The 26,921-nt window shown below is 35.3% G+C and overlaps 1 long non-coding RNA gene across 1 annotated transcript in view; it reads left to right on the top strand.

Annotated features, from left to right (window-relative positions):
• LOC140440299 (uncharacterized) overlaps positions 1–26,921 on the top strand; it is a 605,785-nt gene that overhangs the window by 444,695 nt on the left and 134,169 nt on the right. The window lies entirely within an intron of this gene.

Genomic DNA, 26,921 nt, shown 5'->3' with positions numbered 1-26,921 from the left:
TAATAAGTTCTACCTTCTGACTGAGACAATGGTCTACCAGATCTTCCATTTCCCTTGTTGGTGGTAGGGTGGCTGCATCTGAGGGTAGGTAGACTGATGCTAGTATCAACTCTCTATTTTTGCCCTTTCCCCATGGGCACTTCACTTTAACCGCAGTTACGTCTGAGGTGCAAAACTGCGCCATAGGGGAGGCTTTGATTTTTCTGGGAACATATATTGCTGTTCTCGGTTGTTGATTGCTTGGTAAGCTGAAAATTTGACCGTTTAGGCTGCTAAGACCAGTTATTTTGGTCTTATTTATCCAAGGTTCTTGGATTAGTGCTATTGCATCCTCCGTTACATCCAGGCGGCGACATAGTGTTGCCGTTGCCACCTTTTTGTGTTGGAGGTTGCATTGAATAATAGTGACCTTATTTTTTTCGACATCCTTGCCCATGGCTTAGGTATCGTTTCGGCTCTTTTTAGGTGTCCATTTCCTCCTCAGTTGAGGAGGGGGCAGCCTCAGTTATTTCGGAACTTCCTCCGCAGAGTTCGTCAACCATCATTTGATGATCTTCTCCCTGCTGTGGGACCAGGGTTGTCTCAGTCTCAGCAACCGCAGTCGGTTGCCGCGTGTCTGAGGTTCCTGGTTCCGAGGAGGTATCCTGCACTTTGCTTGTGCTTGTTTTTAGATACAATGAGGTAAACGTGCAGCTCAGCCTCATTGCCCTTTTCCTAAGGACAACCATGTCATCGTCTCCGATTCCGAAGACAAACAGGTGTCCTTTAGGATCCTTTTTTACCTCATGGTGAAAAGTGCACCATCTCGCGACTGCCATGTCTGGATTTTGCGCCGCTAACCTCCCCAGCACTCTTTCTGGGTCATCAGAGGTGCTAATAGCATCCTCCGGGATCCATAGAGAGGCTTTGGTAAGTTTTGGGAGCTTATCCTGACTGACAACAGCCAGTGATGCTTCCTCCCACGGTTTGAGGTCAGATGTAGCCTTTTCCAGCCATGCAAGCGCCTCATCGTCATCACAGACTACTCTGATGATCTCACCTGAGTAAGTCCACGACTTGAACGTGGGTGCTTTTACCTGGCTGCTCGAGGGTGACAAGATTGTTCTGTCCAATTCCTCGATTAGGCTTTGTTTGATAAGGTTTGCCCGGTCGGCGGTGACCTTTCCATACGGGTTTAACTTATCTATAATAGCAACCTTAAGATGTCTTAAGGTAGCTTCGGCGAAGCTTTGGGAAGGCGCAGCGGTGTTTCCACCACCGCGTGACTTCTTATGCTTCCTCGGCGTGCCCTCCGTGGAGGTACTTGGGCGAAGGCGCTTCACACCGGGGGCTGTTGGTTCCTGTCCTCTTTTGGAGGTGGAACCGTTGTCAGCCTCCGATGTGGGCATCTTCACCTTTGTTTTGGGAGGGGCTGGAGAGGGATGAGCTGCTCCCGTGGGTGCTTTTCCCATCGCCTCTCTGGCCTTCTTCCTTCTTTTTGCCTCGGCGCCGCTAATTCTGTGGCGTTTTGGCCGGTTTTCCCGAGGTGGTCCTTGTCCATCCTCCGCTTGGGCCGAAGCTTGAGGTGAACATTGCTGTTCATCCTTAGCTCCGGCTTCAGGCTGAGGTGAACGTTTTGGTCCAGCCTCCGGTTTGGCCGAGATTAGAGGTGAACATTGCTGTCCATCCTTATCTGCGGCTTCAGACTGAGGTGAACGTTTTGGTCCAACCTCAGAATTTGGTTTTGGTTTTTTATTTTTCGTATACATGTTGTTCCCACGAGTAGCTAGGGAAAGCTTGGTCGCCCCTGGCAGAGCCCCGCATTACCAGGGGAAGGCTTTATACAGTGGGGTTTGCCTGGTTCCCCAGGGGGATCGTTCACGACCACATAAAACCCTGTGGCCATACAGCCATCGGCACGATTACCTCACACCTTAGCTTGCGTAGGCTGCTTCTTGGTCGCTGAAACAGTTCTTCCCTTCCTAGTCTCTCGAATACCTGGGAAAGATTCCCAGATACCCCAGAGGGCTATGTGGTGACAGGAACTGTTCTAGCGTGGTCGTTTCACACGTTTCTATACTTCCCATTCACTAGGCCTAGCCCGTTTATAGGGGGTACCTTCATTCAACAGAGAGCTCCTTATTAGGGAGATCCCATTCATTCACACACACATACTTGTTCCACTTCCTACGCCAGACTACAGCCCTGTCTGAACAGTCAGCTTAAGCCTCCGAACCAACGTCAAGGTCCTGCAGCCCCTATCGGAGGAATTACTTACTTAGCAAATCGTATTACAAATTCATCTGTAGTATAAAACATAAACTTAATCACAAAAGTATCACCAGATACTCTTATCACAAAGCAAGCAATTTACAACTACATCTCATAGTTTATTAAGTCAAACTGAAAGTATTTAGGCTTGTTACCAAGAGAAAGAATATTATACAACATTTTTCTGGCGTAAAATTTATTAAACGTCAGGTACATCTGGGTTTTTATTTTAATTTTTCTTAAAATTCATTTGTATTTCTTTATCCTAAGTAACGTATTTTTTCAAGTTATGTACATCTATCTAAGACAGTCATTCTCAACCTGTATGGCGCGGCCCCCTAGAGTGGAGCGGCTTTTACTAGTGAGGAGGCGTGAGAATATAAAAAACAAACATTAACAACATTGACTAATTTACTAAAATCAAAGCAAAATAACGTTCTGACAAAATAAAAAACAAAATACATATGAACACTGATAAAGAGGTACAATTTTATAAAGGGCACTGAATACGAAATCATCAACAAGTTTAATGTATATTAGTGACTTCCTTTGGCCTGTTTTGCATAGCAAAGTTTATCAAAACAGGGTGTAATATTAGAAATAGAAGTTTTCAGTTGTTTTTCTATATTTAGCTGCGATATGTATTTTGTCTTCAAAGCAGCCATCGCGAAAAATCCTGTTTCGCAAAGGCAAGATGCTGAAAACGGTAATAGCATACGGAAGGCTCTGGTTTTCTACGCAGAAAACTCATCATTTACCTCTGACCAAAATTCAAAGAGGGATTTATTATTAAACTGTCTGTTGATTTCGGCATGTGCCGTAAAGTCTATAAAAATTTCTTCTTTGACAGTGGAGAGCCCTTCGTGTGTAATTTGAAATGGATTCCTAACCAATTCATAACTTAGTCGGTCGTCCGCAAAAAAACATCTTTCAAAATTGTTTGTCAGCATCTCTAAATGATTTTCAATGGTTATAAAAACAACTTTCACGTGTTGTTCTTTAACCTTGTAAGTTTTAATATATTCATCCACACTTGTAAACATTTCTAGGTTTTTTTGCTTTAAATTTCTGCTCCAAAATTCCAATTTTCTACAACAAGCATTAACTTTATGGCTGGTATCCAATATATGTGTATTGGCTCCTTGAAGCTGAAGGTTCGGACCAGGAGACATTTCTTTGGAAGCCAGCGCTTCTCTGTGGATAATACAGTGCGTCCATATACACATTGGAGACTTTTGTTTCACAAGCGCTTGTAGACTTTGAAATTTTTGGACATTGCAAGAGCACCATCGGTGCATATTCCGACGTAATTCCTTCACTCTATTTTAGCTTCGTTTATATAATCATTTAGGATAGCAAATAATGGAAGCGATGTTGCTTTCAATTTTATTGGTGTGCAGAAAAGTAATTCTTCTACCACTGATGTGCCATCACAAAATCGAACGTAGGCCATAAAATGAGCATCTTTACTGCTATCTATTGCCTCATCAGACTGAATCCGAGTAGCTCATCCTGTACATCTTCAGCTATATCATCAATTCGATGGGCAACAGTATCATTTGATATATACTGTAATTTTTTGGCAAAATTATCTCCAAACTTAGTTTCTACGATTTGAACTGCAGCTAGCAAAATAAGCTCTTCGCCAATTGTGTAAGGCTTTTTACATCTGGCTGTTTGATATAAGACTTTATAAGAGACAAGTAAAGCTTTTTCATACACAGTCAAAGTTTGTTTTAAATGGTTTTTGCTTTTCATGTGATTTTAATTTTACCTTGAAGAATTCGGGGGGTTTGTTATTGTACTTACTATGAAGTGTTTCTAAATGTCTTTTAAGTTTATTTTATTTCATGCTTTCGGCTGCTAAATTTTTTGGCCAATAATACATAGAGGCCTTTTTTCTTCATTTACTTCACCAAAATTAAACCCAAAATTTAAGTATTCTTGAAAAAACTTTCTTGAGTTTATTTTTGGAACCACTCTCACCTGTGCACTTGTTGATGCTTCACTGGTATCTAATGCCTGCTTACACCCAGTCAAAAATTTATCCATGATTTTTTATAAATTTATATTTACCTACTGCTTGGGATATCTTATTGTAGTACCGTCAACATCAACTGAAATTAACACGCAAACTAGAACATACACGTTTACAATAAATTTAACAGGTACAGAAGGACTGACTAAGGTGACTCGACTAAGACTGGTCACGGTCAGAAGTGTCAGAACTGAGGTGTGAGGAGAGGAGATGCAGATGGAAACATATCACAATATTCTGATCTTTAATTTTATATTTATATTATGATCCCGAAGAATATTAGTGTACTAGACTAATAAAGCTGTTATTTCTTGCAATTCTCACTCCATCTTTTGCGCGGTCATCCGATACTTCTTTTGTCGATTGGTGACTTATCTCTTTCTATTTTGACGACACGGATCTCCTCTGTTCTACTTATGTGCTTATTTCATTCTTATTTTTTCTATTTTCTACTATCTATATAAGGATTTTTACAGCTGTCGCCGCCTTCCTTCTTTCAGCGCCAACGTCTCCAGTCCTTTCTATTCTGCCATTCTCTATCTCTAAGGTCTCGTCTTTCCATGGCCTCGTCCACTTTATCCCTCCATGATCTTCGGGGACTACCTCTTTTCCTTCTTCTTATTGGGCTCCAATCCGAAATCGTTGCTATCCACCTTGTACGATCTGTTCTTCTCACATTTTTTCTATTTTGTGACCACTAATTTATACACTGTACGTTACATTTTCTTCTAACCTCTCTTTCGATCTCTCAGCATATTTCCTGTAATTCTTCTCAGTACTCTCATCTCTGCCATTTTCAGTAACCTTTGCATTGTGGCTGTGTCTGGTCTTGTTTCTAAGAAACATGTCATTAATGGTCTGACACTGGCTTTATAAATTCTTTATTTTATCTCAGTATTAACTTGATTCTTTTTGTACCTGTTTATTGACGTTTTAATTTCCACTTCGGAAATCGTTCTCAAAATACAAACATTAGTAAATAAATTTGTGTTTTTTGTTTAAATAATTTTAAAAACTAAAATTTGTTTAATTTACTAATGTTTGTATTTTGAGAACGATTTCCGAAGTGGAAATTGAAAGGTCAATAAACGTACTTTACCCTTTAATTTTGGCTTATTCCCAGTTAAATAGTAATTATCTCACTTTTTTGTCCAGGTCATCCATGATCAGATTAAATAGAATGGGGCTCAATGAATCCTCTTGTCTTATTCCGATACCTATTTCTATAGGTTCTGTAAGTTGTCCATCTATTCTAACTTCCATTTTGTTTTTTTGGTAGATGTTTTCGATAGTTTTTATAATATTTAGGGAAACATTTGGATATAACCATTAATATATTTATTTTTTTTATGGTTAAATTTGGACAATACTCGTCGCATGCTCTTACTACTGAGTCTTGTAGATAATGCAAGTCTTTGTTGCTACTTGCCAGTTCATCATCTGCGTATCGTAGGTTGTTTATAGGGACACCGTTAATTAATATTTAAATCAGGTTGTCCTGAAGTATCTAGTTACCAAAAATGTGTCTTAAGATTAACTATAATCGGAGATGAAACGTATATCTCTCTCCTTTTCTTATATCAGCTGATTTCACAACTTTATTGGCAAATTTAGTTTTCAATCACTCTATAAGTTATCACTAACTTGTACAACTGTTTAACTAAAGTTGGAAAATCATTTAATGGCACCAAACGCTTACGTTCTATCACGAGATGGCGGCGTGCCTGACTTCTACCGGTTAAAAACTCTAAGGGCTCATTAATGTGTGGATGAAGTGGAAACGTCTATCACAAAATATACGTTACATTCATCCTGCACTTTTATGTCCTTCTACACTATTTATATCATCACAAATTTCATATTTAAGGGGACTGTCTCTGGTAAATAGGTAGAGTGTGTATGTCCCCTAGAGTTTCAACTTCGAAACTCTAGGTAGCTAGGTATAAATATTATCTTTAATTGTTCTTAATGTTGTCAGTGAATAATTTCCAATATACGCTTTTATGTCACCCTGAGATTTTGACACTCCGGTAAATCTATTTCGATACATTACGTGCGCACTGGTCTCCTGCTTCGTTTCCGTCAACACCAATATGGGTTCAGATGTTACAATTTTTTCGTGAGGGCATTTAGGACACACATGATTTAGGGTTTGTAAAACATTAAAAAATCGCTTAGAATGAGCTATGCAGCTCCATTTCCAGTTTTACGTTTAGATGCATCTGTATAAATCATGTAACAATTTTTGTCCATGTTTGTTTATGATTTAATTGAGATTTTAGTTTCTTGGATACATACTACATCTGGGCAAGGTTCTAAGATAAGTTTCTGTAAAAAGCCAAGTCGATGGAAGAATCTATTCATATTCCAGTTGGAGTAATGCTGTGATTTTTTTTTTATTAGAAAAAGATGTCGCATCCAACAAAAGGTTATTAGCGACGGAACAAAATATAAATAACAAAGTTAAACACCTACAGATTATACAAAATGTTTATGGATCTGAGATAATTCACTATATTGTCACAGGAACAGTTTTGACCTAGAGCCTGTGGTAGAGCGTTTGGGATCTTGTAGCGCTGTCATTCTTGGTCATATTTACTACAAATTGTTAAAAAGTGTTCGACTATTAATCGGACGTTACACTGATCACATATAGGTGGATTTTTCTTTGTGAAGAGGTAGGAGTGCGTTAATTTGATATGTCCTAGACGTAAACGCGCAACCGCAATTTGTTCTCGTCTATTGCGCGACGATGGAAACCACTGAGACACATTATTTTTGATTTTATTTAAATTGGAATTAGTTTGAGACCACTCATTTCACCACAAACACAACACTTTATTTTTAAAATAAGCTTTTAAGTCACTGGAAACACACTTGTCTATCGGCTCCGACAAATCACTTAAAATTGCCTCTCGTGCAATCCTGTCAGCTTCTTCATTTCCTGTTATTCCGACGTGTGAGGGAACCCATAAAAACTGGACGCTTCTTCCATGTTCATGAGCTTGGAAAAGCTGGTATTTTAGCAACTTTTCAAAAGGATGTTTTGGAAAAATGTGTTTTAATGAATGTAGAGAGACGTGGCAGTTGCTCTAATAACCTGCTAAGGCTATCAGAACTTACTTGTTTGTCACAAGGAAGATAAACATTGCAAATAGATACTAAACTGGTAGATATGATTCTGATAGCAACGGCCTCCAAATCACTGACTTTTGTTTACTAGTATTGCTACACCACCGCTTGCACGACTTGCATCTGTACGGTCTTTGCGGAAACACATAAAATTTTTTGAATTGTACAACTGATTGGTCTTTAAGTTTGTCTCCTGTAGACAAGTAATATCTAGAGAATATTCAGATAAAAGAAGCTGTAGCATAGGGAGAAGATGGAAGAATCCATCAATGTTCCATTGAAGTATCGAGTTGAATGTTGTACAGATTCGGAGTTAGATGATACTGAACGATTGTCTACAGAAGAGTCACTATCTAAGTCAGAAATCTCTTTCCCTAAGTGGGTGTATAGTTTCTTTTGAAGTTTTGTAAACTTGCTTTTTGTAGATCTATCGTTTGCATATTGATAGCTGCGTTGTAAAAGACGAAGTAAACCAACCATATAAGTTTTAAATTCTTTAACGACGCTAGTAGTGTCGGGGGAGCCTTGGACATTATCAATCAGTAAGGACAATTGGTGGAAATTTAAAACGAATGGTGGGGTATGATTATCAATGAAATTTTCAAGAGTTTCCCGTGTAGATTGAACTTTAGATGAGCGCGGTTTTTTTGGTTTAGAGAGTTTGGGTTTTGCAAACAGATTTTCTGATGAAATTGCTGAATCTGAGGGAGGCGTGTCGATCTCACCAATACTGCGTTTTATGGAAGAACTTGCGTTTTCGCAATTGCTATTAGAGTTTTCACTTAGATAATGTGGCTTTATTACATTTGGAAGTACTGGAGGTACTGAATTGGTTGTTTCAAAAAATTGTGGTGATGTATCAGTTTTATTAGAATTTTCTGCAGTTGTATCTAATGGAAAAGGAGCTGATAGATTGGAAAATATTGCTTCCGAAGTTTGTGAAAACGGTATTGCCGCTGAATGAGGTTGATTAAAAGTTTTGCTATGAGTAGGAGTATTAGTAGTTTCTTTGTTATGGAGATTTGTAGGTGTAGGTGATATGCTCGGATTTGATAATGGATAACTTGATGACTGCTGGGTGTTTGGTACCTTGTGTAGTATACTTGTTGAAGCTGTTTGATTTGGTACTTCATTGTTTGACTCAATATGAGTTGATTCCGTTACTGAACTGGTTTTGCATTGGGATGATATGTGTCCTGTATTTTTGCAAATAAAGCAGGTGAGTGTACCTTGAGACAAAAATATGCCGTAAGGTGTTTGGTCAAAATTTATTAGAATAGAATCTGGAATTGGTGATGTTATAGGGCTTATATAAACTTGCCTCCGAAAGCTCAATATGTGACTATATTCGGGAAAAGTCGAGCTAATTTTCAGAAATGTTATTGGGGAAATAAGCTTTAAACCGATATTCTGTAATTCTTCCACTAATACTTGATGAGGAATTGACGGGCAGACTCCAGACAAGACTAGTCTTTCTGCTGGAGAAACAAGTCTTCGTGCTGTTACAACTTCGCCGAGTACTTCTATAGAGCCATGTTGTGTCATGAAGTTATCTACTACGGTTTTGTTTGCCAAATACATGCAGATTCTATTATGAGATAATCTAGATGAAAAAATAATATTTTTTGGGTTGATGATTGTACCCAAAGGAATGAGATAATCCTGCAGTTTAGCATTATCGATACAACTAAATACAATTGCTTGGTTCTTACTCGGAAAAGAATGTGAAGCGGCTGAAGCATAACTGTTTGTAATATTCGAACGTTGATTTACTGGACTGGTTAGATCGGAAGGTGTGTTTACATTGTGTGAAGTCATTTTAAGCTGCGGTGGCGAAGGCCTTACTCCGACTCTGGTAAATGAAAAACCAATCGCATGCTACTATAAGCTACTTAAAGCAGCTAACCTCACAAAATGATTGTACGGTAGTGTATATTTATTATTTGACATTTTCTTTTCACAATAATAAAATAATAATTACGTATAGATGACTTACGTAGTAGTATCTAGTAGATAAACACTTTAATTTTAAAAAACTATTTAATAAAACCACTTGTTTTTATTAAAAACTAGGAGTACGCTATCAGTACAACTTAACCGTACCTTGCCAGGGCCGCTGAATTTAATTATTTAAAAGAAGAAAAGAAATGTTTAGGTACTGAATTGTGACTGAAATTTGGGTTCATTTTTATGGAAAATAGTTATTTATACCTTATGTAAGAAATGTATAATATTCATTATAGGAGTGTTAATGTAAAATGACAAACACAAATGTAACTGATGTTTATTTTCATCAGATATCTCTAATGCATTTTTAAGTGACAATGGAGCTGTCTTCTACAATATGTTTAATGAAATGTACGGGAATTCCTGGGAGATATATCGAACATTCGATACCAAACGATGAATGAGGAATAAAGAGGATGATAGAGATCAAGGATTCTCTCGAACGATGAACAGGGGCGGGTACATGGCAATTACTTGTAAGAATGCGTAATGATATAAATCGTATACCAGGAAATAAAATAATACCAAAGAGATAATAGAAATTTAAATAATATGTTTGTATGCGATTAAGCCACAATAAATTATTGGTTGTAATGAAAATCACATTTTTAATTAACAAATCTTTGACGTTTTCAAAAAAAAATTATTACACAAAAAACCACTTTATTGAGGCGGAATCAGCCCACTCATAAGGACTACTGTCCAAAAGTGCATTGGACTCACAGAAGAAGAAGGAAAGTCCAAGAAACCATAATCATTGTGATGAGAGACGTAAGACTGCTGCAGGCCAATCTTAAACCCGCAAAAGCCTCAACGGAACGCCGGTTAGAAACGTAAACCAAAAAGGCATTAATGTTGCCCTCATATAAAAGACCTATGGGATAGGCGAGAAGATTAATGGCTTAATAACCAAACAAGGTAAGGTTTTATACACACCAAAACAATAATGACAAGGGGTCGTATTTTCAAATTCAATCGAATTTTTTCGTATACGAGTTAACTCGAAAGAAAAATTTCGTATACGAGTTTGAATCTGTATTTTTGAACGTCCTTCCAAATTTTATACGTACACTAAAAGAATTTGCACCGGCAACACTGCAAATTCGAACAACCAAAACTTAAATAAATAAAAAAAGAAGAATAATTGGCAGTTGTACTTAACCTAGTTTATGGTGAATTTGTTATCTAAAACAAGAAGTAAAAAAGGGCATGAAATATGGTGGTTCAGTGTCGGCCGAACAAAAAAAAGCCATTCTATCAACTCCATTGTAAGGGGCCTTGTTAATCTGTACAATTTTTAAAATTGTACATCCGAATAGTCCTCTAGATGGTTAAGAATGGGTTGGTAAACTTGCCTCTTCGTTCCGCTAATATTATCGCCTCGGCAAGGGCGTTAACTATTTCTTTCTATTAAAAAATTATTTCAACCACCCATTAAAAACAAAGTTCAATGTAAAAATATGGTAGGTATTAATGTAAATTTTATTGTATTGTTCAATCTAAAACAACGATTAAAACTATCAGCTAAAATTTTATCTGACGTACACGGCCCAGTGACAACTGAAATGACAACAATTACTTTGATCGTATACTAGCATCGAAATTCGAATGGTTTATACCCATTCGTGTCTTCGTATACGAAAAAATTCGTATACGCACTATTCGAAAATATAAAAAACTGGATTTCGAGCGAATTTCTTCTAATTTCGTATGCGAAATATGCTCGAACGAATTCGAAAATACGACCCATGGTCGTGCACAATTCAGAGTAATAGAGTAGATTGTATTCTAATTCCGTTGTTAAAAAATCATGTTGTTAAAGGTATTCTAACTAAAACCAAGAAAGTAGAAGATAGGAAGCTGGTGGTGTGTTCAGACAACTTTCTGCGTGATGAGCCTCTAGGTCCACCAAGCATTGTAAGCGATATAGTTGCATATTGCCCAGCTAAATGTTTAAGGAATGTTTAATTATATGTGAAAAACAAAAAAGGTTTAATTTTAAGTTTTTTCTTTAGGGTGACTGCAGTCGATTAAGAGGATTTTTGGTATAAAGTTGCATAAAAGAACGGGGATTTACATTTTTAATGAGCGGGAATTCAGAATACGTTGTTATACGCAGGTGGTCACTTTATAGTAGTGGTCGCTTACAGAGGTTTTACTATAATAAGCTATGTAAACGATTCTGTACTAGTCGTCCAGAACGAAGATGACCTTCGAAGAATAAAGCGCATTTTTAATACAACACTTAAAAATTACAACACGATTATCTCAGAAAAAACAAAATGTATGCTATCGAAATACTCACAACTACGTTAAATCAAAATCGACGGAAAAATAAAAAGGGAAGAAATAAAGTTTAAATATACGGCAATATATATTTAACTAGTTATGATGATATTAAAATAGAGGTGCGACTATAAGTTTTAAGAGAAAATACAGCAAACAACTATTAGACCTATAAAACGGCATACACGACGAAGTTAAAACGTGACACTTCAAAAACGAAACGATTGTTAGAAACAACAGAGATAATGAGAATACTTCGAATAATATAAAACCCTACTGAATAATGTAAGAGGCAAGAATATAACAAATTTATGTAATATAGAAGTATTACGGAGAATGGACAAAAGACCTGAAGTAATACTTACTATTAAAAAACAAAAAATTTAACTACTTGGTCCTTTTAATCCGGGGATAAAAATACGCATTCTTACGAAACATTATGCAGGGAAAGATTAGAGAATAAAGGAATCTAGATTGCAAAAGAATGTAATGGATAAGAAATATAATACATGAGGTTTTGTTACACCACAAACAAACTGTTTAGATCAGCTGTAAACAAAGTTCGAATATCCTTGATATCCAATCTCTGAGGTGGTTTAACTTATTGCCATTAATGTTAATGCCATATGTTGACCAATTTGTAGTTTTGAAGACGTCTTCTAGGGCTAGGTTGAAAAGCTTTGGCGATATTACGTCTCCTTGTCTCACTCCTGTCTTAATGGGGATCGGATTTGTATTTTCGTCTAGTTCTACGATCATAGTTGCATTTTCATATATATTTTGTATTAGTTGCCTATATCTCGAATCTATTCTACAATTATTAATAGCTTGTTCTATCTCGATACTATCAAATGCCTTTTCATAGTCGACGAAGGCAAGAAATACGGGTAGTTGGTATTCATTTGCCTTCTCTATCAATGTTCTCATTGTCAGCAGATGGTCTGATGTACTATATCCTTTGCGGAAGCCAGCCTGTTCAACCGGTTGGTAATTGTCCATTTTATAGGTTAACCGGTTGTTAATAATTCTCATAAATAGTTTGTATCCTTGACTGAGCAACGATATAGGTCTATAATTCTGTAGATCACATTTGTCCCCTTTTTTGTGTAAGAGTATTACTAGACTCTCGTTCCAGTCTTTAGGGACCTTGCTATTATGGAGACATCTATTAAATAGCTCTGTTAGTATAGGGATTGTTAATGTCTTGCTTGTTTTCAGGAGCTCGGCAATTATACCGTCGTGTCCTGAAGCTTTATTATTTTTTAGCTCTTTTAAAGCTCTTTCTATTTCGAATTCCTTTATATTTGGTAGTACTTCTGATCCCACGTTTTTTATTTTTCTTTTGACGTTCTCCTTTGTTGTTTCATTAGGCTGGCCTTGCGAGCTATACAAGGATGTGTAGAAGTCTTCGACAATATTTGTTATTTTATATTTGTCCTTCTTTACCTTATTGTTGGCGTCTTTAATTTTGATAATTTTTTGAACTCCCAGTGCAGGTCTTAGACATTTTAAGCCTCTGTTGTTTTCAATGACTCGTTCTATTAAGTTCTCGTTCCATTTTTGTATGTCGCGTTTTAGTTCTTTTCTAATTGTTTTATTTGTTCTCTGTATTCTTGAGTATGGCGTTTGTTTTGCGCTAGTAGTTGTCTTCTTTTCGTCATTAGCTGTTTAGTTTTATTGCTTATTTTGTCTTCTTTAGTCCTTGTTTTCTTTGCGACCTGTAGTCCTGCTGCGAGAAGGTTTTTATTTAGGTTTTTATTAATCTCGTCGATTTGACTTGATTATGCGAAGGATCAGATTCGAACTTATCCGCTAAGACCTCTCGAAATTGCTCTTCATTTGTTCTTAGTTTAAAGGCATCTATCCTCGTTGTTTTTTTTTTTAATTCTTTTTCTCTCTTCTTTCATGTTAATATTTATTTTTGCTCTAACTATACGATGGTCACTACCCGTTGTTACGTTGTTTATTGTTGTGACCTCTTCAAATATTCCTTTGTTGATATATATATATATTGTTATGCTATTTAAATTGTATTATATTGCTTACTTAGGAAAAATCCTGTCTATATTTATTAAATGAACTAATCTCCAATTAATCACAATAAATCAGCATTAATTAATTACAATCTCAGGCTATTTAAATTGTACGATTTACCTTTGATCGTGGATTCAAAATATTTTCCAATTGGCGTCCTAATCGGGATAGGTAATATGACCTGAATAAAATACATAGAATTTCAACTGAACTATATGTGAGATGTCCTTTATTTTAATGAAATTTTATACAACAATCAATCCTGTAATATTTGCAATATACTAACTTTAAATATATGAGAAGTTGTTTTCTATCATGGACCCAAATGTTATTTTACATTGATTTTTAATATGTGTTATAACTAAGCTCTTTTTATAATTCCTTTTTTTTTTTAGTGATCGCAAAATTAACTGTCTCTATTATTTATTCAATTTACTTAATTAATAAATGAAAATCACACTCCGGCTCTAATGAAATTTGACTGACCTTTCCTTCTCTGCCGTTGCAATTCTATGGCCACGCCACAACAAAAAAATCCTTTCTCTGCTTCTGCTCCTATTGTGGTCCAGATGACGTACACCTTTCTCCTATCTGTCCTTGTATCTCCAAATGTTTCCGGCTTCGTCTGCTATTAATATTCTTAGGCCCTTTGGTTTTCTATCTCTCTGTACCCCGTTCCTCACACTGGTCAGCTTTTCCACCGCAAATAAACACACCCGGTAAATTACGTCTTCGGGACTTCAAACAAACACAAATCACAAAGCTCCTTCCTTCTTGGACGACGAAAACTGACTAACTAACTTTTTTTTCTCTCTCCTATCTCATAGCCAAAACCAAACCTCCTTGCATTCAAAATTTGACCAATAAAAATCATCCACCTCTTGTGAGTATATCGTTACCACCCAACTCTCTCTATAAAACGTCATTCGGGTAATTCCAGAAAACAAATCTTCTTTAATTATTCTAACTAAATCTATCTACTTTACAAATATTTCTTACTAATAGCTACAAACGATACCTGTTTCTCAATTCAATGTCTTTTGTTAATAAACTTTTACCGATATAATCTTTCGGGGAGAAAACCACCGCAAATCCCGGTCCATTGTTCAACACTTTCTATATACACTTTTATTCCGGGTAAAACCATTTCACAATAACCGACTTATTTAAATTTCTTATCGATAATATTTGAAAGTCTTGTCTCTGAGGCCTAATGAACAATTCTTCGAACAACTTAAAATACATATTTTGTCTTATACAGGATGTTTGAAAATTCATATGCCCGTGTCTTTATGAAATATCAATAATTTTAATTTTTATTTAAGTAATAAAATTTGTATATCGGTTTTTTATTGCTTATGGACATTCAAAAGTACAACAATATATATATATATATATATATATATATATATATATATATATATATATATAAATAATTTATTTACCAAAATATCCTTCACTTAATAAACTGCCAATTAAATACCAAATGAAAACAAAGCATTGTTTTAGTTACATACATTAAATATTTATATCAACTTCTTTTTGCCTCCTATGTCCTTTTCGCATGTTTATGTCATAAATTTTCATCTGGCGGTTCCGCCAGTGTCCTCTTGTCGTTTAAGGCCATCCCATTTCAGTATGTGGTCAATTCAGCGAGAGAGGAAAAATGTTTGGTTAAAATTTATGAGGCCGGGTTGGCACTTGAAATAATTTTCAGGTTTTGTATAATTGAATTGCTGGGTTTTATTTTGAGAAGACGATAGATATCGGAAACGATTGAAGTGGTCGATTGAGATGGAAACCATTTAGTTCGGGTTAGAAAAGGTTTTATAGGCGTAATCCTGAAAATATATAAGATTTAATTGTTTACAGAATTACAAGAATAACAACAACAGAATGCCAATACTGTATAGTAGGATATTTACTAATTAATGACAAAGATAATATAACACAATTTTTTTTTAATATAATCTATCAACAAATTTACAATGTTAGACAGGGTATTATTGGAAAATATTGTAGCGTTTTCGCACCAACAGCCAAAGAAATCAAGAAAAAAAGTCATTTGATATTATTGTAAAATATACATTATTATATTATGCAATAAAAGTACGCTTTTGTGATTAATTTTAATAAATATCTGTATCACCTATCTCTCCACTGTAGCATATATACAGCTGTACTGGTTACAAACGAGTAGATATTAAATAGAAAAAAAACATATCAATTGAATGGCGGAAATAAGAGTAGCAGGAGTATCGGCTGACCATGCAAGAGATGTAGTGACAATGTTCCATAAAGGTAACAATCTGTCAATGAAAAAACAAAATTGCTTAACCCTTAACTGGTGACGTGCCGTCAAAATGATGTATCGCAACTGCGCGTTAATTCGGGATTCCCACTTACTCTAAATTTGTACGGTCGATACTCTCAATACCTTTCCTTTCAGTTTAGTCATCGAAAGTAAACAGCAGAAATTTGGTGTGTTTTCGAGTGATATATTTTGAATTACCACGTGTAGAAAATCACAATTCACGTAACTATTTCGGTAAATTGTGCAATATAAAAATGGCCAGTTCACGCAAGAAACTAAAAGTGAGTAATTCAGATTTTAGGAATATTGCATTACAATGGTATAACGAATATGACAGTGGCCTTGATAATTCTGACGATAGCATATTGGATGAAACTTTTATACCTAGTGAGCAAGAAATAGATAATGGACAAGAAGGCGATAACGATAGCAGTGAAGTTTTGTTACCTTCTGAAGAAACTAGTACTACACCTGAAAGCGAGGATGAAGGTAATAACGATAAAAAATATTTTTATAGTAAAAATAGATTAAGTGGTCAAGCGTTCCTCCAGCAGAAAATGTACGGACTGCTGTACATAACATAATCAAGATTCCCACTGCAATTAGTTTACTACTCTGCGACTCATTCTTTGCTACAGACGGAACTGGCCGAGATATCTTCCGTTCCGTAATGTCGAAGAAAAGATTCTTAATCATTTTAAGCGCTCTGAGATTTAACAATCCTTTTAAACGCGATGAAAGAAAGAACACTGATCAATGTACTGCTATTTCTAATGTTTTTTACATGTTTATACAGAACTGTCAGGAGCTATACTCTATTGGTACCACTGGATGCATCGATGAAATGCTTATTGGATTTAGAGGGAGATTTAAATTCAAGATCTACATGCCACAAAAGCCTGCAAGATATGGAATTAAAGTAATGTGTCTAAGTAATGCCCGATCCAGTTGTTTGTTCAATGCCTATATATATGGAGGAAAAAATACCGATGAAGTAGGCCTGGATGATCAAGAAAGAAAATTAAATGTCCCAACTTAATCTGTTCTCCGATTATGCAAGCCTATTTATAAGATAAACAGGAACATTACCGCCGAAAACTGGGTTTCCTTTATAGAACTAATGAATATCCTAAAGGTGAAAGGTTTGACATACATATACGATAGGTACGTTGAAAAAAAAAATAAAAATAAAATTCCACCGGCGTTCCTTCCAATTGTTTCCAGAAAAGTTGACGAATCTCTTTATGGGTTTACTAAAGAGCTAACGCTTCGTTCTCATGTGCCAAAGCGAAACAACACAGTGAAAGTATTGACGGTGATTCTGGAAAGCCTGAAATTATTGCATTTTATAAGGCGACAAAGGGTGGAGTAGATGCTCTGGATGAAAAATGCAGCAAACATTTGAGCAGTCGCCGTACACGTAGATGGACAATGTCAATATTTTACGGAGTTGTCGACATAGATTTTACAAATGCATATATTGTGTATTGTTCGGCAAATTCTGAAGAGAAAATAACTCGATTCCAATTTATCAAAAGTTTAGCACATGATTTAGTAACACCATTGCTTACCAGAAGACTAACCAACACACGAATTCTTAGAGAAATGTTAGTAGGATACTTCAGGTTCTACTTCCGGTTGTCGAAATCGTGAACGAGAAGTTGCCAAATAGAAAAACCTGCCTTATCTGTCCACCAAGGCTAAAAAAAAGAACTGCTTATGCGTGTGTTGAATGAAAGAGACCAACTTGTTTGGACTGTTTAAAAAAAAATTGTAATACTTGTTACAGTTTACGCTAAGTATCGTATCATCATCATCATCACTGGCTCTACAACCCTTTTTGGGTCTTGGCCTGTTCCAGGATTCTTCTCCATTCTTCTTCATTCTGATCTGTTTCGTGCTTTTTTTTCTCCAGTTTTTTTATTTTTAAGGTTGTTATAACATTTTCTATTTGTTCTAAGTATCTCAGCTTCGGTCTTCCTCTAGTTCTTTTTTCCTACTGGCATCTGTTTGAATATTTTGTTTGGTATTTCGCCTTCTTCCATTCTTTCTACATGTCCTATCCAACGCAGCCGTCCTATTTATTGAATGTTATAATATCCGGATCCTGGAATATTTTGTATAGTTCAGAGTTGTATCTTCATCGCCATATTCCGTTTTCTTTTGTGCATTTATATATGTGTCGCAAGATTTTTCTTTCGAAGGTGGTTAACAACGTTTCCTCTCTTTTAGTGTATGTCCAGGTTTTTGAGCCGTATGTGAGTACCGGTCTTATTAGGGTTTTACGCTAAGTATCGTATGCTTTTATTTATTCTATACCTAAGTTTACCCATTGCATTTTTCTAAGTAAAACACAGAAGTGATTTATTTTGTTAATAAGCGTGGTAAATGAACTGTCCTTTTGAATGTTTTATAATGGAATTTATAGTTTTTTGAGAAAGTTTTAGTAGAACGTTTAATTAGTGAATCTTTGTTTTTTTTGTTGACGATATACTCTGGTTTATCTAAATAAATACTTAAATCAGTTGCAACATTTTTTTAAGAGAATGACACTTTACGAGGTGTATTTAAGCGTTAGTCAATAAAAAATAAAAACATTCGCAATTTCTTAATATTACTTTTATGGCGGTGTCAATTTGACGGCACGTGACCAGTTGCGTGACAACTGTGGCACGTTACCAGTTAAGGGTTAAATAAATAAATAAAAAAGAAAGAGAAGGTCTATACAAGCTAGTGCGATGTTCCAGAATTCGGTAATGGGAATTATGAATAAATTGAGGATGTCAATAGACCAGTTTAAAAACGCTGGCTTCAAAAAAAAATTGATTATAACATACAAATAAGCGCAGAAATCATATAACTAAAAGAATTTTTTTAAGAAAAATGTTTTTGTATAATAGCTATTTCAGTTTAAAATTAAGGAAAAGAAATATTGAGTGCTCTGTTTGGCCAGTACTGAACGCTAAAAGTACTAACGATAAACCGAGTTGAAACGTTAGAAATAAGGATGTATTGGACATCACACATAACTAATACCGAAGTATTAGAAGAGTTTCTCAGGACTGTAGGAAAATATTTCATTTGGCTTATATATATTGAGGAGAGATAAATATAAAATACTGCTGCTGATGCTTAAGTAAAACATAGAAGTTCGAAGAGGTATAGGCAAAAAGCAATCTTCTTTGCTGAAAAACATTCGAAATTTTACCGAAATACAAAACGCAGGACAACTTGTTTATATATCAGAACACCATAAAACGTTTGCTATGGTAATGGCAAAGTCCTGTAATTCTCATGTGGCAAAAAAAAACAAAGAAGAATAATATTCTTGTTTATAATTACAGAAACATATATAGTTGGTGTAGCATATATTTTTCGATGCAGCACGATATTTCGGTGTAAAAATATTTGGATAGTGGACAAAAAAATGCATCTACTATCTAGTTTAATCAATCATCATGGTCTTTTATTAATTACGGAATCGACAGAAAACTGTAATCAGCAATTTTCCGATTTACGGTAGGGAAATAATTGAAAATAGAAATCGCTATACAAAATAGCTGTCGAACTAAATTTGATGGCGAAATTTATTATTTCCGGATTTGGGGTTGGTATGATAAAATTTCAAATTTATGCCTTTTAATTGTGGAATAAAAACTGATTTAATTAATGAATTTTTCATGCTCTTTTAAACAAACATATACGTTATTCGGCAGCGATTGCGAATTACAAATTGTAATATGACATGAATATATTAGACGCTTTGTAGAATATATTATCACCATTGTGTAAAATTCAGTGTTCCAAAAATATGCAACATGTTGTAACGACGTTGAAGGCATTATTAGTATTTGGTCGTAAAAATCTAGACATAGCGAACACTGTTGTTTCAAGTTAGACATTTAGAAGCAAAAATATTATTGCTAATCGCACGCAACATAAATTAAACTGAGTAGTTACCACATGTTAGTAAAAAGAAACACTCTCAATAAATTATATTTAAGCGACAATTGTCGCCTTTACAAATAGAAGAAGAGAAGAAAATTACAACTCAACTATCTACCGTGACTGAATTAATACCATTATTTAGTGTGTTTAAGTATCTCAGAATTTTACCAATATCACACCTGTAAAGCAACAAGCTTTCTAAACATGAAATCTGAACCAAACATAATCTATTGGTTGTATATACAGATTGAACGAATTTAAAACGGAACATACAATTTAATATATGTCTGTTTGAACTGTATTTGAAATAGTGGACCAATATAAAACTTGGACAAAAATAAATCCATACCCGGTGATAGACATTATATAAAATATCGTTCAACTATCTGTCTCCTTTAAAGGAAAGAGGAGCTTGCTTAATAGTCGGAGAGATAGAGCCGAAATTTTGAACTGATCAGTAATATGACATTTCTCTATTGGAATATATTCATTGTAACTGGGTTAAGACTTTGCCTTACAGGCGGACGCCCCTCATGGTACAGGGGGTGGCTATACAGTGATGAAGTTGTAATTTTTTTCGGAAAAATTAACGATTGATAATATGGCTGAAAATTTGCCCAGAGTAAGTTCTTGGTATAACTAGACGAAATCCCGAAGGGCGGGCGCGAGAATGGATACATAAGGGGTGGCGGACAGGGGTGAAATTGCAATTTTTTGGGGAAAAATGAACGATAAGTAATATGTCCGCCATTTTCATGGCTCATTATTTAGCCCCATAAAACTCTAAATCCAAAAGAGCGGACAGCTGGGTTGATACAGAGAGCCATAAAACGGGGTCAAATGTACCACCTGCCTGCGCATTTTAGGTCTCGGTAACAATTTTCAAACTGATTTTATTATGATATTTTTATACCGATTAATTTGAAAATTTGTATGCTCACTTCTGTTACTATTCTGAAAAGCGTCAAGTAGAGTTTTCCTCAAAATTTTCCAAAAAAATTTCCGTAAATGAAAATTTTCGTAATTTTTTGAGGTAAAATCTAATTTGTAGAATCCTTTCGATCTTCTGTCAGTTATACCATGATTTTTTTCCAAAAATTTTCAAACGATTTTTCCGATAAGAAAAAAAAATTTAGAAAAACTTTTCTAAAACATTTGATAAAACTCTGAATCTTTTATAGAATATTTTGTAGTTTTAAAATGATATTATGATAATGTTTTTTTTTTTCAAACTAAAGTCATATTTACTTTACAAATCACATTTTTTTCTTAAATATAAATATTTTACGAATTAATTTTTAATTGAATAAATGTTTGATATTTGATATTTTATTAAATTAAAGTAATTTTATAATGATAACTATTAAATATTTTTGGTATAATAAATAGTAATTTTACTTATTTTTTATTACAATAAAAAGGTTTTTAAATTTATATTGCATAAGTAATGGTTGTTCAGATACCTCAGATGCCAGAATCAGTTCGAGAAGTAGTGATTGAAAATGAAGCAGATAATGAATGTGATATTATTGAAAGTGAAAGTGACAAAGATGATGAATGTGATGACATCAATGAGAGTAAGAAAAATGACGAAATTTTTAAAGTTTTTCTAAATTTTCGTCATTTTTCTTACTCTCATTAATGTGATCACATTCATCATCTTTGTCACTTTCACTTTCAATAATATCACATTCATTATCTGCTTCATTTTTAATCACTACTTCTCGAACTGATTCTGGCATCTGAGGTATCTGAACAACCATTATTTATGCAATATAAATTTAAAAACCTTTTTATTATAATAAAAAATAAGTAAAATTACTATTTGTTATACCAAAAATATTTAATAGTTATCATTATAAAATTACTTTAATTTAATAAAATATCAAATATCAAACATTTATTCAATTAAAAATTAATTCGTAAAATATTTATATTTAAGAAAAAAATGTGAAAAAAATTTTAAAACTACAAAATATTCTATAAAAGATTCAGACGATGACGTAGAGTTTTATCAAATGTTTTAGAAAAGTTTTTCTAATTTTTTTTTTCTTATCGGAAAAATAGTTTAAAAATTTTTGGAAAAAAATCATGGTATAACTTACAGAAAATCGAAAGGATTCTACAAATTAGATTTTACCTCAAAAAATTACGAAAATTTTCATTTACGGAAATGTTTTTGGAAAATTTTGAGGAAAACTCTACTTGACGCTTCTTAGAATAGTAACAGAAGTGAGCATACAAATTTTCAAATTAATCGGTATAAAAATATCATAATAAAATCAGTTTGAAAATTGTTACCGAGACCTAAAATGCGCAGGCAAGTGCTACATTTGACCCCGTTTTATGGCTCCCTGTACCAACATAGCTGTCCGCCCTTTTGGATTTAGAGTTTTATGGGGCTAAATAATGAGCCATGAAAATGGCGGACATATTACTTATCGTTCATTTTTCCCCAAAAAATTGCAATTTCACTCCTGTCCGCCACCCGTTATGTATTTACTCTCGCGTCCGCCCTTTGGGATTTCGTCTAGTTATACCAAGATCTTACTCTGGGCAAATTTTCAGCCATATTATGGATCGTTCATTTTTCCGAAAAAAATGACAACTTCATCCCTGTATAGCCACCCCCTGTACCACGAGGGGCGTCCGCCTGTAAGGCAAAGTTTTAACCCAGTTACAATGAATATATTTGTGGCGTACAAAACCGAATCTATATAAAAAAATTACAAATTGTACCAAATATAAATCAGACGTACACCCGGAAAGAAAAGTACTATACGGTGACAGTCTGGGAATGGCTCGCGGCTAGACAAAACAGTGGAGATGGTCGTGCGGTCCACAAAACAAAAAAAATCCGAAGTTATATCAGGGGCGCCAGGTAAATTGGCCCACAGCCTTCCCTACGTTGCTATTCAATAAACCACCAACTTACCAATAGGTTTACTACTAAAATACTAAGTAACAGTATACAACCTGAATAAATAAAAAAATAAATGAAATTGTCTGATTAGAATTTAGTCAATTTTAATAAATAGATTCCCAAGATAGTTGAAAATAAATACATACATATTACATATTACAATATTATTTAACTTTACCATAGGCTTAATAAAAAAATAATATAAAAATGCGGCTTCTGCTTGCCTAACAAAAATTCATAAGTTATTTCTACTTAACAGAACAAAATGAAAGGTAAGACGTATCAAAAGTACCGGACGCTAAGGGGTGTGCGGTTCAATACCAACCAAAAAAAAATAATTAACGCAAATAGGACACCACGTGAGCTCAAGTGCGTGCGCAGAAAATAATATAAAAAAAATAAATCTCAAATATATAACCCCCCCTTAGACGCAGTTTACAAAATTAAAATAGGTATGTGTAAATATTGAATTAATAAAATAAACCGCAAATTATCTTTAAAAAAAATCTGTAAAGTATTTGTAAATATGAAAATAAAAACTAACAGCAAATAATCTTTAAAAAAAAAACTATTGTATTCCGCAAACCAAATTAGACGGTGCTTAAATCTTCCGTTGAAAATTAATTATCGATCCATACCTCGAATTTTCATATACTTCACCGCGTGGAATTCCAGTTATAGTTCAGCGTGTCTTCAATCCAAAATCCCATACGCTTGTCGCTGTACATAGACTTGTGTGACAATGTTGAAAAGTTAAAAATTACAGCCAGACGGAAAAATACGAAGAAGAAGAAGCAGAAAAAAAACAAACAAACCAACCAACCCTGAAGCAAGAAAACATTAATTACCATCTGTGTCTAAAATAATTATTTGGAAATAAATATATTGATTTTAACACTTTGTTTATCTGCCTTTTGGCGATAATGGAGCAATACAAAAAAAAACTTGTCTCCGAACTTGAATGTATGAAAACTGATAAAAATGTGAATAGCTTTTTAGAGATGGGATAAAAAAAATAACTACAACTTTTTAATTAATTAAAAACGAAATGTTCTAACACTCACCCTTCTTAGCCAGATTAGGGGTTTGAAATATCCCAAATTGGACCGAAGCGTAGCCGGCTATTTGGACTCGTGATTAAGGCTAATTTCTTGATCTAAATACGACTCCCGGTATTCACGTGTACTGTAGATCCGCTTTTTTTAGCGAAATTGTGGATATTCCAAAAAAACCCTTCCACGAAGGCAGCAAATCCCCTTGAATATCCACACGGTTCGGACTAGTCCAGATCCCACATGGAACAGCAGCAAAAGCAAAAAAACAAAATGCCGTTTTTAATCTAGCCCAACCTTTCAGTAACACCGTCAAATCTGGAATCACTTTCTTTCCGTCGTCTTTCCGAACACTTGACAACTTGACACACGGAGGTCACCGAATAATACCGAGATTCAAAAATTTCAATTTTATGATCCCAATTCTTCCAAGATAACTCTAGAAAGAACGATCTAAATTAGTTTCTTCACAAAAAAGAGGACGTGTTCCCTTAACTTCAGCACAATTTGCCAGACATTACCCCTATTTAAAAATTACTAATTTTATTTTCGCCACCTTGCTTATAATATATTATAGGCAACCGCTCTTACACGTCCTGAATTATTTAAATTTTGATAAAATAGAGGTGGGACTTTCTACTTTAAATTTGGAACGTAACAACACCTCCCTTTCCCAGAGGAAAATTTACGAGGAAAAACTAGACGAAGAAAATTTTCCCTCGCGCTAGCGACGCACTACCTAAACTCCGAGCGAAGTCCACAACACAATCATCATCCACACCGTCTTCACCGTGCGCAAGTACTTGGACAACGAAAGACATACCAATCTCAAACCACACGCACAAAGCAACAACTTACTTACAACACTTACTCCACTTCCACACAACAGTCATCTCTCATCGTATGAGATCAAGTAGAATAGTTTCAAATTCCAACGTCAATCTGACAACACTGATTAGGTCGGTTACTGGATGTTGCCCTTATTCGCGACCTCCCAGCTCTGGGGCATCGCTAGTACTTCACTATACCTCGCATAACATGAGTCCATAAGAAACTCTCCACCATTCCACTCTTACTGATACTGCGAGGAACATCTACCGAAACAGTAGTGTAATTCCAATTGTTCATTAAAATAAAAATGAGATAGGTCTTTCAGAATTTAAATCCGTATACAACGAAATTTAGTGAATCATCCAAAACTAAGCTATTATCCAACAAGATTCACCAAAACATAATTATGTGGCTTCGAAAAAATCCCAATTAAATAGAATGGCTTACTAACATCAAAACAAATCCCAACGCCATATCATCGAAGACAACATATTTCTGACCAAACCTAAGTGACATTCAATTCCATAAATCAAAAGAAATTAAGGCTACCGCAACCCTACGACTTCGTATTGGCTACCTAACACAAAAAAAAAACGAATCGGTTGACCATCCAAATACATCCTAAGAACCGATCATAGCCAACACTCAGTCATCCTTCACGGACACAACAAAAAAAAATAAATACAACCAACTTCAGAAGACTAACTAAATTTACTTAGACTAGACAAAACTTTGCTAGTCCGTTCTACTCCGACCTAAATCCTATCGGGATCACCAGTCGGGTTACTAATCCTTAAATCCTTAATATTCCAAATACCTTGATCCTTGCCATTTTCATCCTCTAAACTATATGTCCAGGGGGAAACTTTCTTCTTCACGAAGTAGGGTCCTATCCATCTAGGAGCTAACTTTTTCGTGAAATATTTAGCGGCATCTGACAACACAAAATTTCTCCGCCATACTGACTGATGGGGCTGAAATTCCTCTGGACGTCTCCGTAGATTATAGGTCTTCTCACACTTAGCCGAAGCTTTATCTAAACGTTTTCTAACATCAACAAATAATTCCTGGAGTCCACGCGATCGATTATATCCCATTTTAGCTACTTCGTCCTCCGGGTCTCCGAGTTTGTCCTTTCGGGAAAAATCTCGTCCATCCACTACCATCTTCCGACCGAAATTTATGAAGTAGGGATCTTGACCAGTCGACTCGTGGTATGCAGTGCGCGTAGCACATGCTAGTTTGGCCAAATTTTCATCCCACTTCCTATGGTTGTCAGCTATATAAGTTGCCATCATTGTTTTAAGGGTTCGGTTATAGCGTTCAGATGGATTGCACTGTGGATGATACAACGCATTATAACGAACTGAGACACCATAGGTTTCCATCATTTTCTTGAAAATACCCGAAGTATACTGGACACCATTATCACATAGTAACAGACGTGGAACTCCAAATACGAGGAAAACTTCTTCTTCTATTTTCTTAACGACATGCACGGCTTTTGAGGATCGCAACGGAAATACCAAAGAAAATTTACTAAACACATCCATTACCACTAAGATAAACTTATAGCCTTGAGTTGATCTTGGGAAAGGTCCCATAAGATCGGTTGCTACTATCTCCCATGGTTGAGTAGCTTTAGGTTGAGGAGTCATAAAGCCTTTGGGCTTACCTTGTTCCACCTTATGCATGGCACACAGTGAGCAACGTCCAACGTAACGAGACACATCACTCCGCAGTTTCGGCCAAAAATACTTCTCGTTAATACGCTTATAAGTTTTCAGGATCCCCATATGACCTGCTAAAGGACTATCATGACACAACTTCAGCACTTCCAATCGTTGACCCTTAGGAACGACTTCCTTCCAATTGTCCACTTCCTCGACCAAAAATCCATGACTGGGACGGATGTATTTATAAAGTTTGCCACCAGACATTCTCCACTGAGGATACTTCAAGGGATTAGACTCGATTTTTCTACAAAGTTTATCATACCAACTATCACCACTAGGAAGCGGTACAACCTCTTCAACCATATCAAGCACGGGAACTGAACGAGATAACAAATCGGGGACAACATGTTCTTTTCCTTTCCGATGCACA

This window comes from Diabrotica undecimpunctata, chromosome 1 (assembly GCF_040954645.1).
Source record: "Diabrotica undecimpunctata isolate CICGRU chromosome 1, icDiaUnde3, whole genome shotgun sequence".
NCBI lineage: Eukaryota > Metazoa > Arthropoda > Insecta > Coleoptera > Chrysomelidae > Diabrotica > Diabrotica undecimpunctata.
The sequence above is the reverse complement of the archived record's forward strand: the minus strand, read 5'-3'. Positions and strand labels throughout refer to the sequence as shown.